Source organism: Tachypleus tridentatus, chromosome 9 (genome assembly GCF_004210375.1).
Source record: "Tachypleus tridentatus isolate NWPU-2018 chromosome 9, ASM421037v1, whole genome shotgun sequence".
Lineage (NCBI taxonomy): Eukaryota > Metazoa > Arthropoda > Merostomata > Xiphosura > Limulidae > Tachypleus > Tachypleus tridentatus.
Window position 1 is genome coordinate 86,236,895 of NC_134833.1, and position 17,155 is coordinate 86,254,049.

A 17,155-nucleotide genomic window follows, 5' to 3' on the forward strand; every position below is an offset into this window, starting at 1 on the left:
TTTCCTTGCCTCCTGAAAGAGTGCAATAAGAAATACAAAAATAAAGTAATACGGTAAATATGTTTGATATTAACACTCCTAGATTGGACAAGATTTGGGAATTATTTATAAAAGTTGTTAAGCAAATGCATACGGAAAGTGTAATATATATAGATACTTATTTTAGCTTTCTGGGTTTATGTTTTACATAACTGAATTGGTAAACAGACTTTGGTTTGACACGAAAAAAATCTTAATAGCATGTACTTACTGCACTTTTCTTTAGAAATACATAAAATTCGAGATATTTGAATAAAGAATTGAAAAATGATCTTACATACACACTCCAAGTAGATTTTTTTTAAATAAAATAAACTGTGAAGTACATGTTAAGTGTTTCTCGGCCTACTTCCTTTTTATCAAATCATTTTTATATTTAATTTATTTAAAATGTCCAAACGGAAAGTCTAAAATTTTAAAATGAACTTAAATCTCAATATTTTGCGCTTAATAATTGTTTATGTTTTATATTTGTGATAACATTTTTATTGAATTCTTCAATAACCTACCGTATCATTATTTTTATTATGAATAATGAAGTGTTCTTTGCTTCTTACTGCAAAATTTTGGAAATTGGTTGTTATTACAGGTTTGTTTTTAAGATTCTGTAATTTTGTTATTCAATAAGCATAGATTTGTTTGTTTGAAGTTAAGCACAAATATATCATGGGCTGTCTATGCTTTGGCCAGCACAAGTATCTAAGCCCGGTTTCTACCATTGTAAGTCCGCAAACATTCTGATGTGTCACCGGAGGACATGATTATCGAATGCTAAGCAATCATGTTGTACACATATACAAATGCCTGTCGTACAAAAAGTTTTACCTTTGTGGGCTTACCAGTAGAAACAATGAATTTGTTTTTAGTGAAAAATAAAAATTATTTAAAATGGCATACCTTAGATGGATTGAAGATTTCTATTTTAGTTAAAAAATGTTAGAAGTATTATTTTATTTTAACATTTCAGATTTATTCAACATTGATAATTCTACTCACAAAACAATACGACATACTGGAAGCCCACGACCCGACATACTTGTGAGCAAAAGTGATAAATGAAGAGAGCGTTGAATGATGTGTATATATCATCATTCCAATACACATTTACTTTGGCTATATGATGCTCGCTACATTTTTTTTGGTCTTTGTATATTTATCCTACTAAGAAATACAGCTAATTTTTAAGTCCAACTTGGAAAGATCTGCAAAAACAGTCGTGGTCAAATTAATAGATTGATTTCAACAGTACTTCATTAAATACAGGATTTCTAGAATAATGTAGCAATTCTAATCGCAAACACTGAAATCTGTAAGTCCATATCTCTCAAACTTAACATTAATTAAGCCTATATTAAGTAGGGGTGAACCGGTGTACCGATTTCAAACCACCCCTGTAAATGTTACCTCCCAGTAATTTGAATTCGTTTTCATATTACCGGGGAGTAGGACAAAATCGATTTCACGTTACCTCCGGGGGAAGTCTGAAATCGATTTCATCTTACCCCACTTGATTTCAAACTACCCCCCTTCTCGATAGACTCGTTTTAACGGTTTGTTAAGATGCTATATGTTTTTATCGCACTCAGTGTGTGTAAATGAAACTAACACATTAATAATAATGTAAAAATTCGAATATTTATCATGTTCTATATCTCTTGCTATCAATCACTCATTTTTATTTCAGTGCGCATAAAGAAATATAAAAAATTAATATGTATAAATTATAATATATTGAATGAAGACAGTATGTAGATCTTGTGGTCTGGCGAGGACGAGCCCTTAAAATACCCTTTATCTCATATAAATTATCAATTTTAATAAAAGAAATAATACACCTTTTGCCTATTATCATGTACTTAGATACGTTCTCGACACGCACTACAAATATTAAAAGCAATCATTATGTTTGTCATTTTGGCGTTAGAAGAGGGGCTAATTTGAAATCAAGGGGGGATAATTTAAAATCGATTTCATGTTACTCCCCCGGCACTCTGAAAATGATTTCATATTACCAGGGGGTAACTTGAAAACGGGGCTAAATTGAAATCGTTACACCGGCATGTACAGAAGGTTAGTGCGCTCGGCTCTTCATCTGGGGGTCGAGAGTTTGAATCTCTTTTCTACCAAACATGCTTGCCCTTTCAGTATTTGGGGCGTTATAAAGTGGCGGTCAATTCCACTATTCGTTGGTAAAAGAGTAGCCCAAGAGTTGGTGGTGGGTGGTATTGACTATCTGTTTTCCCTCTAAGTCTTTTACTCCCTAAATTACGATCGGTTAGTGCAGATAGCCTTCATATAGTTTTGCGCGAAATTCAAGAAACAAACAATTAAGTACGACCTATATTCGATAAGGATCTGAAGTTACGCAGCAGCTTGTGTCCGTTGTTTGCTTTAGTTTAGTTAGTACTAAATTTACCGTGTTTTGTGCTATCAATAAGTAAACGTATACGACAAGTTTCTAATGTGTTGTTCTACAAAATGTCTTGCAAAATTTATTCACATCCGTTGAGATGAAATTCACTCACTTACGCGGATTTACATTTTCTGAATAAATAAAAACTGAGTACATTGTAGTAAATTAATCACGCGTTGCATTTGATATTGACAATCAGGAAATGTTATTTAAATTGCCGTGAAAAAATCTGTTGTATCACTACGCTCTTTAAGTTGCAAATAATGTTGTGTTTTTAAGGATGATATTTTCTTGTGGTACAGAAGTAATGTTAGTGAAATATAAATTTTGAACTCACAGATTTACAATTTGTAATACTTTTACTTAATTAGGCACGGTATAAAAATATTAATTGAATTGAAACGACATAACGTCTCACTCTTATATGTATCATTTTAAAACAATAACTGAGAGATTTTTTTTATGTTAGTTGCTTGTGTAAGGCTACATAAGGTCGTTAATTTTGAACTGATAGACGAGAAAATGTCCCTCACTGGCGTAGCTGTATATCTTCGGACTTGCAACTCTAGAAAGCGCGTTTCAATACCCGTAGTGGGCAAAGCACAGATAGTCCACCGTGTAGCTTTATGCAACCACAAACAACCAAGAGAAAAGACACAAATTCAATAACACCTATCACCACTTCTTGAGATATTCTAGTTGAATAATTGGATTTAACGATAACTTCTATAACCCACTCATAACCCCGAAATATAAAGTGATTTTTTTATTTTTTCTAGTTTGTAATGACAAGATAAAAATCATGGACATTCAGATTCACGGTTTGGCACAGTAAAATAAAGATATAAGCCCGCAATTTTTGAACGCTCCCAGTGACACAGCGGTATGTTTGAGGGCTTACAACGCTAAAAACCGGCTCCTGATACTCATTCTATATCTATGTACTGAATTCCAAATAGTTTGGTTCAAAAATACGATTCTCGTCCTTCTTTTATCAGCTAAGCACAATATGTTGCTCATTTTTTCCTTGTAACTGAAAGGAGTATTGGAATTTAAACATAACTTCAAAGTTATTAACGCAATACTTTTCAAATACAAATTATTCGGCAATTTTATCGTCCTTTCAGAATAACATTTTAACACTAAAAACATTTATTTGTAGGGACATTTTATAAATATTTTTTCTTATTTGCATTTTGGTCACTGTCTAATGAGTTCACTTATTTTATTTTTCTGGATACGTTATATTAAATTCATAAATCCTTAAAAAGAACATGTTTTATATTACACCATAAGAGCATCACAGTTTTAAAAGTATAGGAAAAAAGTCATCTTTGTTAATATGCCAGTTATTATTTTTATTTAATAACTAATTATGATATTTTCCTATTACGACCTTAATGCTTAAAATTTATTCGTATAAATAATTAACGTAAGCTGAAAAGAAAATTATAAAAAGTACTTTACACGAAGAAATCACAGTGGAAATATATAATTATATTTCAGTTAATTTAAAGATAGATAAAACACTGTATGTTACGTACGGCTGTTAGTGGATTCTATGATTTTGAGACAGACGGCTAAATAGAAAAATATGAATATTTAGACGATTAATAAACCAAGATATCACTAATTTATTAGTTAGCCAACTAACTTGTAATGAATTGTATATCACGTTTTAAAAATTTCATAAGCAATTATTCGTTAAAATATTCTAGTTATTAATCTGAAATCTCATAGATATCTAAAGTTACAGATGAATTTGAGATGTCAAAAGTAACTTGTATCATAATCTTAATTGTTACAGCTCAACTATATTTATGATGTACTACTTGTTTGTTTGAAGTCAAGCAAAAAGCTACACCTTGGTGTATCTGTGCTCTGCCCACCCTGGGTATCGAAAACCGGATTCTAGCGTTGAAAGTCCACAAACATACCGCTGTGGCACTAGAAGGCATGATGTACTACATTTTTAGAGATGTAATAAATTAATTACCTAATTTTCTAAGCTTGACTATGTCTAGCCACTATCTTACCATATACAATCTCATAAGTCTACTGTTTATTCATCAATTACCGAATACATTAATTATAAACGCATCTAAGGTATCATCGGTGAACTATCTAATAATTAAAATATCACAGACTAACTTATCCAAGATGCGTTAGCTCAACTACTAACTATCGTAGTTTAACACTCTACTTAAGTGAGTTTTTTGTTATTCTCGTATGTTTCATGTCAACTATTTAGTGGTACAGATTATTTGGTTAGTTTAGAAGCAAAGACAAATTAAACTGCGAGAATTGAACTCTGGATTTTAGTTTTGTAATTCCGTAGACTTACCACTATCCCACTAGGGAATTCTTAAATTTTACTCAGAAACTACATAGTTACCTGTAATGTCGTACATTAATTCTTGGGGCTTTATTTTTCAATCGAAAATATTTTAAAGTTCAGTCTTATCACATTTGATTGTTTGTAATTTATTTTTTATTGTAGTTTACGCTGTATCATCCTCAGTTATTATTTTATTCAAAACAACTATGGATCTTTTTCTATTTTTTTAATTTATTAAGAGAAACAACGAATTTATAAGTACATTTCAACACTAAATATATCAACATAACTATCTCAGCACCAAATAAACTATGAAAATTTGTTTTTCCTGCTCTCTTAATTTACATTGTAATAAAAGCTAAATACATATGCAACTTATGATTAAAACATAATTTTAATAAGCTAATGTTTATCGCACCACATTACCTCTAGATCCATTACAAATAATAAGTGTAAGACGACCCCTCGAAAGTGATCCTTTCGTTGTTCAAATACACCATGTAATAAGAGTGTACAGAAGGTGATTATTACGTGACACACCCACTACACTAACTTCTAGAATCTTTGTAGGATATTCGAAGAACAGTTTTAAAAGACAAGAATAAAATATTTTATTTTGGACCTGTTATCCGAAAGACATAAATTACATAACTGCTGATTGTGTTGTATAAAATCAATAATGATAATATTGTATTTAAATCGTTAAATGCACACGTTTGCTTCTGAGTACGTAGCGGATATGGTTACGCTTTGCAAACACGTGAAAGCAGTAGAAGCTATTATTGTGTGAATACTTTACTGCTGTTACAGCTTCGGGTTTCACACTTTCTGTTGAGCATGGACGTAAATAAGAAGTTCATTTAAAATAGTGCTACAAATCATAGTATAAGAAGAAAAAATGGCTAAAGTTTGTTTTTATTTTGTTTTTCTTAAAACATAAACTATAAAACTACTCTTAATAGTGGAATAAATAAACCTTTGCAGTGGCGTCACAAAATGTTTTTCTAAACTAGATGTTTGAGTTGTAACTCTTTCATTGTCGTGTGCATATACAGTATTTGTTCTACTCTTGTAAAGTGTGGAATTAATTGAATGTAAGTTTGGAATTTTATACCACTGTGAAGGAAAGAGTATTTCACATGAACTTTTCAAACGTTTATAAGTTTAAATATACTGGTAAGTAAAAATATTAAAATATGTCTTTTTTGTGAGTTTCAGAATAAACCTGACACAGGAAAAGCTGTTTATTTAAATAATTAATGTTTCAAGAAATACAACTGTACAACTGAAAGCTTGTTCGGGTAGGAATTCATTTCCAATTAAGCCTAAATTTTGTCCTTGTCTAGCCAAGATCTGCTAAATAGTAATGCTACTGCATAAGTAGAAAAATATTTAGACTTATTTCAAGATCGAATCTTACTCTTTTCTATTATTCAATTAGTTGTAGACCCCCAGTGGCTCAGCGGTATGTCTGCGGATTTACAACGCTAAAAACCGGCTTTCGTAACCGGGGTGGGCAGAGCACAAATAGCAATTCTGGAGCTTTGTGCTAATTCAATAAAACAAACAATTATTTTTTGCTCTTCTTTTTCAGTCTTGATACTTTCAAACTGAAACATAACCTTCAAGATTAGTATCATTTGTGGGTGAAAATGTTGGGATTTGTGTTATAATCCAAAACCAGAGCAGCTGTTTAACTACTAAGCCGATAAACTATATAAACATGCGTATTGAAAGAAATGATAAGGTGTTAAATTTGCACAAGTATAATTAATATTAGACAAAATTAGTTGGAGTCAAACGTATATTTTAATGACTTTTAATTTGGAATAGAAAAACAAACAAACAAAGAGTTGTTTTAACGGTTAATAATGAGATTTATTTTTAAAAATTAAAATATCTTTATAAAGCAATGAAATAGATACTTCAAAATGAAGTGTTGATGTCAAATAAAAAATAGAAAAATATCTGCTTTACAGAAAGAGAAAATTCAAAGGTGGAAAATTAGAAAACTAAAACAGACAACCTATATCTAAGCAATTCCTTTCAAAATACAAAAATTGTCATTAATAAATCTGTACTTATATTACGGTTCCACTCAAATTTGTAATTTTAACAAACTTTTAAGTTTGATTGCGTCATATTAGTGTTTTCATTGTGTTGCTATCACCTACGAATATCATGTTAGGATTGTGAAATGTTCGTGTTTTCTTTCTAACTGTTTTAAGAAATTGAAATGTTGATTCTGACAACGTAATCCCAATGTTTATTAAGGTGTTTTTCAGACTAAAGTGTCAGCGGTATTATGTTTCTAGAAAGAAGATCTTCGAATTACGAGCGCCGCAGATCAGTTAAAATGTTTTAATATCTGTGTTTTTTTTTAAATAGCAAAAACAAAGAGTAGTAAAAATAGCATATTGAATAATATGGAGTACGGACTTTTCTTCTAACAAAACAAAAATTGGTTTGTTTGGAATTTTGTGAAAAGCTACACTAGGGCTATCTGCGCTAGCCGTCCCTAATTTAGTAGTGTAAGACTAGAGGGAAGGCAGCTAGTCATCACCACCCACCGCCAACTCTTGGACTACTCTTTTACCAAAAATAGTGGGATTGACTGTCACATTATAACGCCCCCATGGCTGAAAGGGTGAGCATGTTTGGTGTGTCGAGGATCAAACCTGCGACTCTAGGATTATGAGTCCAGTGCCTTAACCGTCTGGCCCAAAACAAAAATATTTTTTGTTTAATAAAATCTACTATAATTGTTTATTTTAGAAGATTTTTTGTTTACAAATGGAGCCAGGTGCTTTGAATAATATACTAAAAATATCTGATTGTGTTGTTTTAAATCTGCCCAACCTATCAGGTTGTTTAGAATAAATAAAACAATATACAGTTTAAACTTAAAATTGATATCAAATGAAATCAATGTAATATATGCACCAACATGTCGCAAAAGTTTCCTATTAACAGAAAAAAAATCTTTTAAATTAACGTTTAATATGTTACGTTTCTATGAGTCTTAAAAACCAAAATAATTCCCGTCTAGGTAAGGACAAAAAAGTGCTCTGCGTTTCAAAAATGATAACGTTTAGGGTTATACATGTTTCTAGGTCAGAGATTCTTCATGTTCGAAGATCCCTGATCTAAGTGTTAGTTAGAAATAGGAAATATAATCTAGAACAAAAGTGTGATTCAATCTGTTTTCACCAATAAGCTAGTGTATTGATTATTGAATGCATATTTCTTTTTAATTTAAATAAAATCTTTGTAATCTTATATATCAAAACTGAAAATAGAAAAACCTGAATATTTTGAAGTCAAACATTACTTTTAAATGCTGTTTGGTGTGAAATAAGAATTGCTTAACATTTATTTTGAGCATGAATACCTTAATAATAATATTTGCATGTACAGAATATAAATGTTGCTGATGCTATAGTGTTGTAATATGCCTACTTTTTTATTAAACTGTTTATGACATTAAATACACATATTTTCGTGAATGGATAAATAATGTACCTGGAAGTTGTACTTTTTGACTGCTTACTGCGAACATTTCCCAAAACACACGTGTTTAAAGTAATAACAGTAACGCAGTCTTGTCCAATTTACTTTTATCAAACGGTGGAAAATAAATAAATAATGTTTAATAGTAGAACTGATAGCTATTGTTTAGAATAAAGCGACAGTAAAATAATAACTAATAAAACTACAATAATAAACTAAAACCTGCTCGAGGTATACAGAACAGCCTTTCAGATTTAAACAAGCACACGTGCAAAACATGATAATAGCTCAGACTATTTAAACTCTTATCATCCAGTTAAATTAGTTTTATCTAAAAATGAAATATAAAAATAAAGTCGATGATTCTTGTAATTTTGGAGCACAAACTAACACCTTCGGTCGTATACTTTCATGATTTATATTGATGTTCCTAAAGATTCCCTTTAAAGTCCTTCAGAAACATACAGTAGTCTTGTCTGGACGGGACCTAACTACATGGCAGAGTTTATATCCTATAGCGATGAATAAGTTACATTTGCCATTATTTTTTTGCTTCTCCATAGAAGGAGACATAGATATAGTTTAACACTCAAAAGGTTTGTAAGTGCATATGAAACTATTTGCTGAAAACAAAGACTCAAACTGTTCATAATTTGAAATAAATAAGTTGAGAACTCCAATAAAGATTTCGGATTTGAAAAATGAGTTAAGTATTTGTAAACGACAGTCCTTCAGATGACTCTACAATTAGAGATCCCGAAGCTCTCAGTTTCCGAACGTATACTTATTTATTTCGACTGATCTATAAGGAAAATTAACTTCAACCGTTTCGACGAGTGTACAACGTGAATACGTCATTAGAAGTAATCGAGTATCTGGTATACAATGGTGAGATTCCCACATCAAAATTCATATTTCATTGAAAGCAGCAAACTCCACCACATCCAAGTAGAATAGATGTTTACATTAAATAGTGAAGTAGAGGGGATAAGACGATGAATCCTACAATAAATACGGCTATAAGTGTGATGGCCACAGAACTCAGTCCTACCCAGGCACTACCGTTTCTCTTCTTCCAACGTCGAGAACGTGTGAAAATAGCGCGATCGTACGCGTCGTCACATTCTTCAGGCGGCGGTAGGGGTAAGGGAACGTCGTCGATGAAACTGTGTTCGCATTCGCAGTCTCTTCTGGAGATGGATTCCTTTGGATCCATTCAGGTATGTACAAGCACACATACAGGTGAAGAATGTTATTACGTTAGACGTCCGTTTATTTCTAATACCTAGCTGAATATAACACCAGCTGCAGTACAAGGATTATGAATACACAAGTAACATCTTAAAGTTTCATACTTGCTTCTATTTCTATATTATTGTGATTGAAAATTACACATTATGAGGTTATTTTAAATTAGTTACAGATAAAGATTTGTTTTTAAAAAATACGTTATGGAAAGCGAGAAGTCAATCTTCGAGGAAAGAAAGTTTTTATTGTACCCGAAATCTGACGTTGCCAGATGCTTCAGTTATTAGAAATAATGCGAATAATCTTACACACTTTTCATTCAAGTGTGAGAGACAAAGGCCTAGAAGGCTATGACGTTATGTTCTTTGCATTAGATGTTTTCATCAAAGAACTTATAGTTTAACTTCTTTTTCACGAGTAACACTTCACTTCTGTTCATCTCGTGCAGCACTCTTCTAAACATAACTTCTCACCAGTGGTCTAAAGTCTCGTCTTCAAGTCATTCATGAAGTCGAACATCACACACAGAAGATAAGTATATAACAAACAAACATTATAGCAGAAATTACTTAATATTTTCGCGCCTGACAGTAAACTGTTATTTTCATTAGCAAGTACAAACACTAAACTGTTTCAATTAACACGAAAGGACCAGAAACTGGAGTATTCCAGCAATGGAAGTACCTTACGATCTGCGCAACGCAACCTCGTGTCCCTAACTAGTGACATCTGTCGGTATACAGAAACAGGTCTTCGGTGGAATAAAGCCACTGAAATCACGGTCGATTCTTTGATATTTCTTCCCGAAGACTCTCTTGACAGAACTTGTTTACGTGTAATTCCTAACTCACAAAGTACCTCTGAGTACGAAAAGGACTCCTGTAAACGATTTACTTGCGTGATATACCATTTAAGTAACATATGCACCTATCAGACTTTACAACATTCGAATAAATAATATCATATTTAAAAGTCTTTAAACCAACAAAACATCTGAGCGTACGATAAACTACAGAGCTGAAAAGAGCATGAGTGATTTATTAGTTTTCTGACTGATATAGTTAGATAGCTACAAATGATTGAAACTTCTCATTCTAAAACGAATAAAATTCATTGTCTTTAATCAACTAAGTGTGAACCAACATACAACATATGGTTTAGGATATTTTCTTTAATGAACTAAGTGTGAACCAACATACAACATATGGCTTAAGGTATTTCCCATGAACCACTTTTTAGTTATACAGTTTTCGTCTCTTTTCTTCTTTTTCTTACGATGCGTGATATTTGAAAAAAACAACAACTTTAGAATTTGAACTCTTACATATCAGAAGTTTGTATAATCAAACAACCTGAAACAGGAAGGCAAAGCAACACTACCTGAATCTCTGCTGATTTAGAATACAGATGTAATCAAAAGTAACTGTGAAGTAGAGTAACTGAGTAAACAGTACCAACTCAGTTATTCAAATTACTTGCTGTTAATCATGAGGTATTCGGTAACAAAGTTTCGTTGTTTCCTTGTTAATCTTAAATTAATTTATTCAGACCTGAATAATTAAAAAAAACGTGGGCAGTATATCACTTTATATTTACTTTTGACCACATATGCACGCTTAAAAGCCTTGTCACTTATTTTACTTAATAAGAGTACAGAGTGTGTTATGATCTTATATTAGAATTTAAACTTATCGTGGCATAATAGGAAAACATACAAGATAACAGCAGGTTACACCATACGTGCTATGATGTATCCAGTTTCCAGTAAAGTCAACTCTCATCAGCCAGCCAAGTGAATAATAGATATTCACATCCAATGGAGCTTCATATGGCTTCAGAACCAAGCTTTGTTACCAAATACGATCTTTTATGTTTTCACAGTTAAATCCAACATATACAAGAGTGAACAAATTAACCTTACAAGAAAAATTACCTCATAGTTTTCTGTGCAATGACAGGGTAAAAGTGTATATCTATAGAGAAAAAGTAATCAGCTATTGTCTTTATAACTTGGGATTCCTCCAATGTTATGATAAGTTACTGTCTTTTCGGAGAAAATACTCTATCAAAACTTCCTCAGTGTAAAACGTTTTAATATTTCGACTGAAAATATAAAAATATAGCCTCATTAGATGCAGTCAACCGAAAACGAAGTAAAAAGTATTAACTTCTAAAACAATGCAATAGTTTTACAGTTTTTGAATGATTGTTCAGTATTGTATACTGATATACTGATTCGAGTATATATACTCGAAATACTGTTAATAATGTCAATAATGTTAAATGTATTCAATATAATATGTATAATTTATGTTAAAAAATACAGCTGGGTGTTACAGAGCATAACCGAACATTTTGTCAAGCAGCACGTGGGCATAAAACCCGAGAATTTGTTCATTTCAAGCTCAACTACAGACTAATAAAGATAAGTCCATTTGTAGAAAGTTTCTATCGTTATTGTTCGTTTGTTTTTTCTTTATCAACTAATATACAAGATAATGCAAAGAATCAGCTGTTATACTAAACTGTGGAAACAACTCAGGTTTCCACGAGATTATTCTTCCTAAAAACTACCTTCACCCTCAAAAAGGAAAAAAAACAACTTCACCAACAAAACCAGAACATAGCTTATACTCGCAGCAAACAAAAAACGAAGGTGTTTTTCTTCTATATGTGAACGTTTTATATAATTGAGAAAGAGGAATTACTTTCAGCTTTCTCTAAATTTCGATAACATTTATTTAATTTGGGAAACTTGTTCTTTCTATGTTCCAGACTTTAAAGCGTTGAGTAAAAAGCTCTATTTTACATTTTATGAGAGAATTAATGAAAGGCACACGTTTAGTGTTGTTTTAGCATTTTATTAATTAAAAAAGGGGAAGCTTTTTTTGGCCCACGAGTGACAAAGCGGGATGTCGGTGAACTTACAAGGCTAGAAACCAGGTTTTGATACCCGTGGTGGACTAAGACCAGATAACCTGTTGTGTAGTTTTGTGTGTAATAAACAACCTAAGTGTTTTACGAACTCTTTTTTCTTTTACTTTTATATAAAAAGTATCAAGGATGTTAATTTGATAATTTATCATATCATTGATTTTATGAAGTCAAGAGTAAGACCTTGTTATAGTCATCGGTATACATAAATACTAACTGGATTTCGTAAAATCAATTAATCATACTACAAACTGATATCACGTAGAAATAAATTATAGTTAGCGTTAATGTTCTCATTTCAGTGTAGGCTTACAAAGTGTGTAACATTGTTATAATAACATATATGAACTGTTGATACAGCAAACGGCAGGATATATTACATTTTTTTGTATTATATGCATACTACAATATTCATAGAAACTTGATTTGTACTATTAATAGTGTTTCGTATCAGTGTTTAGTAGCGCCACATAGTTAACTCTATTTAAATATAAATACATTAGTATTTCATATGAGCATGGTTATATCTGTATTAGTGAAGGTGAAACATTATAATGAAAGGGTAGAAGACACGTGAATAAACAATGTAAACAAGTGAGATAACTAAGAATAATGCATTTCATTCACCAACTGAAACTAACGGTTAACTTATTTAAGTAGGAAATTATTATTTGAAAATATATATAAATACCCTTCCTTTTAAAACAGAGAAACTATTTTCAGTTATCTACTTAGACTTTGTTTGTTTCTTTGTTTATGAATTTCGCGAAGCTATACAAGGGCTATCTATCCCTAATCTAGCAGTGTAAGACTAGAGCGATGGCAGCTAGTCATCACCACCCACTGCCAACTCTTGAGCTACTCTTTTGTCAATGAACAGTGTAATTGACCGTCACATTATAAAGCCCCAGTGTCTGAAAGAATAAGCATATTTAGTGGGAGAGAGATTCCAACTCTTGATCCGCAGATTATGAGTCGAGCGCCTTAACCTTTTGGCCATGCTGGACCCCAAAATAGTTATAAGTTAAACATAGTTATAAAAGAAGCAACTAACATGACCGGCCTGCGCAGTCGAAATCTTATCTTAAAGAAAGTACAGTTTATTCTTTTGTAAATAAGCTGAATAAGAAATATCGACTTTTCTTTGTCTCTTTACGCAAAGACGTAAACTATTTGCTAACGTAATTCCTGTTCACAACACATGTTCACTGACATATTTTCCTATTTTAACGAGAAAACTAATTTTCCTAATACTTATAATAATTTTCTTCATGAAATACGTTGTTTATTTTCGTTGTGGTTATTTTCCTTTATTTTAAGGGCTATAGTCGGCTTTCATTTTGAAATAAAAGACTAGAGGGAAGTCAAATAGTCAACCGTTCAGATCACCTAGTCTTGAACTAATCTTCTCAAATCGATTAGTTGGAATTGACCGCCACTTTTAACCACAGACTGAGACGCTAACCACTAGGCCATAAATAGCTTTATTTTTTAATTAACTGTGCCAACTACTTTAAATATACTTACCGAGAGGAGAAATAAAGCTTACACATGTATTGTGACAAAATATTTGTTCAATATTCGACATGATTTAGGAATAACAGTTTTGTTTTTTTTGAACGAGTTATATTGTTGAAAGATATGATTATACAGATTAGTCTATTACTTTACAGAGCACTTCTTTTTCCAAACTACATTATTCTCGTAAGAGAAATTTCTAAAAGTGTTCCCATTCTCTGTGCTCTAAAACAGTGAACGCCTCTGGATAGCGTATTTCTTATCCTACTTTCGTGTTAGACGTCTATCTTATATGTTGAATATTTACTTAAGTACGGATAAGACTACGAACTGTTACTTAACCTCATCACTAGTGATCGTTATTTAATATTAAAATGAATATCTAACATTCAACAAGATATATACAACCAAGGCTTTTATATAGTTGTAAATAACTACAAATCAGTTGATTGTGAAAGATGGCGCTATGAGAATAAATTAAATATTTCGTGAACACAAACAGGTTTCTTGCAATGAAACACATCAGCAAAACTAGTAATAAGTTGTTCATTTCTGTGTTATATAATTTTCTCGACAACGATAAATAGTTAAGCTTTAAAAATAATGATTACAAAATAATGCATGATTCGTGTGCGTAGATGATAACCAATATTACACTTTTCAATATTATGCACATTGTTATAGGAATTTATTACAAGTTGTAATCTAGATATCAAAGACTCGGTTCCATATTTAAATCGGCTTGTGTACCCTTACATGTACATGTATATACTTGTTTGTCTGTATTTGCTTTAAAATACACTTTTACAATTTAATTCTTTCCGTACGTCACACCAGAAAACATAACTACAAAAATCTCAAATAAAATCTTCTGTACGCATCAATAAACAGCAACTGAACATGAATCAGTAAAAAGTATTATGAACAGGTAAAATGAAGAATCAACAAAAATATTGGTTTGCTTTGTTTTTAAATTCGCGTAAAGTTACACAAGGACTATCTGCGCTAGCCATCCCTAATTTAGCAGTGTAAGACTAAAGGGAAGGCAACTAGTCATCACCACTCACCGCCAACTCTTGGGCTACTCTTTTACCAATGAATAATGAGATTGACCGTCACATTAAAACGCCCCCACGGCTGATAGGGCAAGCATGTTTGGTGTGACGGAAATTCGAACCCGCGACCCTCAGATTACGGGTCGAGTATCTTAACCACCTGGGCATGCCGGGCCCGATTATATGGAAGGCGTATAGTTTCAATGAGCTAACAATAACTTAAAAGTTTGAAATTAGCAAAATCAATTGATCATACGTTTTTAAACGGTCAAATTCTGAGACAACTATAAACACTTACCAACTTCATTTTCAATAAGCCCTAGTGGCTTAGCGGTAAGTATACAAGCTGACGAGGTTAAAACTCGGGTTTCAATACCTCTAGTAGCCAGAGCACAAACAAATTACCTATTATGTAACTTTGTCTTTAACGTCTTTTCGATAACTCGACAAAATATACTGAACATTTAAGCGACTATACATTATATATATATTGACGTTTTTTATTAGAAAATTTTCTCATACTTTCTTCAGTCAGTTCTGCTGTTTCCAGATACGTTGTTTATTTGGAATCAAGCACATTGAGCTATCTGTGCTCTACTCACTTGATATTGAAAGGTATCGAAACCCGGTTTCTAACATTGTAAGTTCACAAACGTAGTGTCATGCCACTCGGGGGCACTACTGCAAATATTTGAAAGCTTGATTACAAGTACTTGAGACTCATCTAAATCTCCTAAACTGGTAAAACCTCATGAAATATTTTTCGAATTACGTCAAAAATACCGATAACAGCGAGATACTCGAATGATGAAACTAGTTATTCTTATCTTTACAAATATAAATTTAAGATAAGTATATTTAATTAGTTATAATAATCGTCAGTTTGGTTTTTCGTTTCTCTATAAATAAATATATTGCTCTTATCAGAATTTATTAATAATATTCAAAGATAATTTTTTTTATTGTTTAGGCCTAAAGCCATTCACTCACATAACTTGGACTGTAATTTAATGACTTGTTATTTGTATCAAAACAATATTAATTTATTATATTAGTTTCAATATAATGTTTTTACATATTTTAAACATTATAAAGAATCATACGAAGTTAAAAATATAACATTATCTTAGGACTTTTATTACATGGAGCTTTGTACTAACTGCTGCAGACAATTTAAATTAAAAGAAGAACTAAAGTTTCAAATTATTTTACCAAAACTTTCAGACATATTTGAAATTTACCTGTTCAAATGGCCCAGCATGGCCAGATGAATAGGGCACTCGACTAGTAATCTGAGGGTCCCGGGCTCAAATTCCCGTCATACCAAGCGTGCTCGCCCTTTCAGCTGTAGGATCGTTATAATGTGCACTCAATCCCGCTATTCGTTGGTGAAAAAATAGCCCAAGAGTTGGCGGTATGTGGTAAAGACTAGCTGCTTTCCTTCTAGTGTTAGGGGCGGGTAGCACATATAGCCATCGTGCAGCTTTGCGCAAAATTCAAACAAACAAAGAACTTTTTCAAATAGCAGTTTCAAATTTATTTTCTGGAAATATTTTACTAGACAAAAAAAGCAGAATTTCCTGTTTCATAAATCAATCAAACTAAGAGTTTCCTTTACAAATTATTTGCAATGCGCTTATAGGAACTAAATTTAATAACCTGATCGATTCGTTTTCTATGAATTATTTACAGTCTAATGAAATTGACCAATTTATTTCTTTTTCTTTTGGCTTTATTTTTTGCTCTACTTCAAAAAGACTCAATAGAACCTGAATGTAAGTGCAAGATATGACTCAAGTTTTAATCATCAGTAAATTAAATGATCGGTTCTGAAACAGATACTTTTCTTGTTATCGTCTCTGTTAAAAACCTTGCTTGTGACTTTGCAGATTCAACCAAATAAGTGGGAATACATTTATGAATTTTCTTAACCTAATATTCTTTCTCACTACACGTTTCTTAGTGGTTTCTATAATCATTCTATGTGTATTTAGCAAAGTTTTAAAAATATATTTGTTAGTTCAGACACAGTATATACGGCTCGGCATTGCGAAGCGTGTTAAGGCGTGCGACTCGTAATCTGAGGGTCGCGGGTTCGCA

The 17,155-nt window shown here is 31.9% G+C and overlaps 1 long non-coding RNA gene across 3 annotated transcripts in view; it reads left to right on the plus strand.

Moving 5' to 3' along the window:
- Positions 1–9,262: 9,262 nt before the first annotated feature.
- LOC143225669 (uncharacterized) overlaps positions 9,263–17,155 on the plus strand; it is a 28,817-nt gene continuing 20,924 nt past the window's right edge. For all 3 annotated transcript variants that reach the window (XR_013013980.1, XR_013013981.1, XR_013013979.1), the window contains exon 1: positions 9,263–9,520. This is a non-coding gene — a long non-coding RNA (uncharacterized LOC143225669). The remainder of the gene's footprint in view (positions 9,521–17,155) is intronic.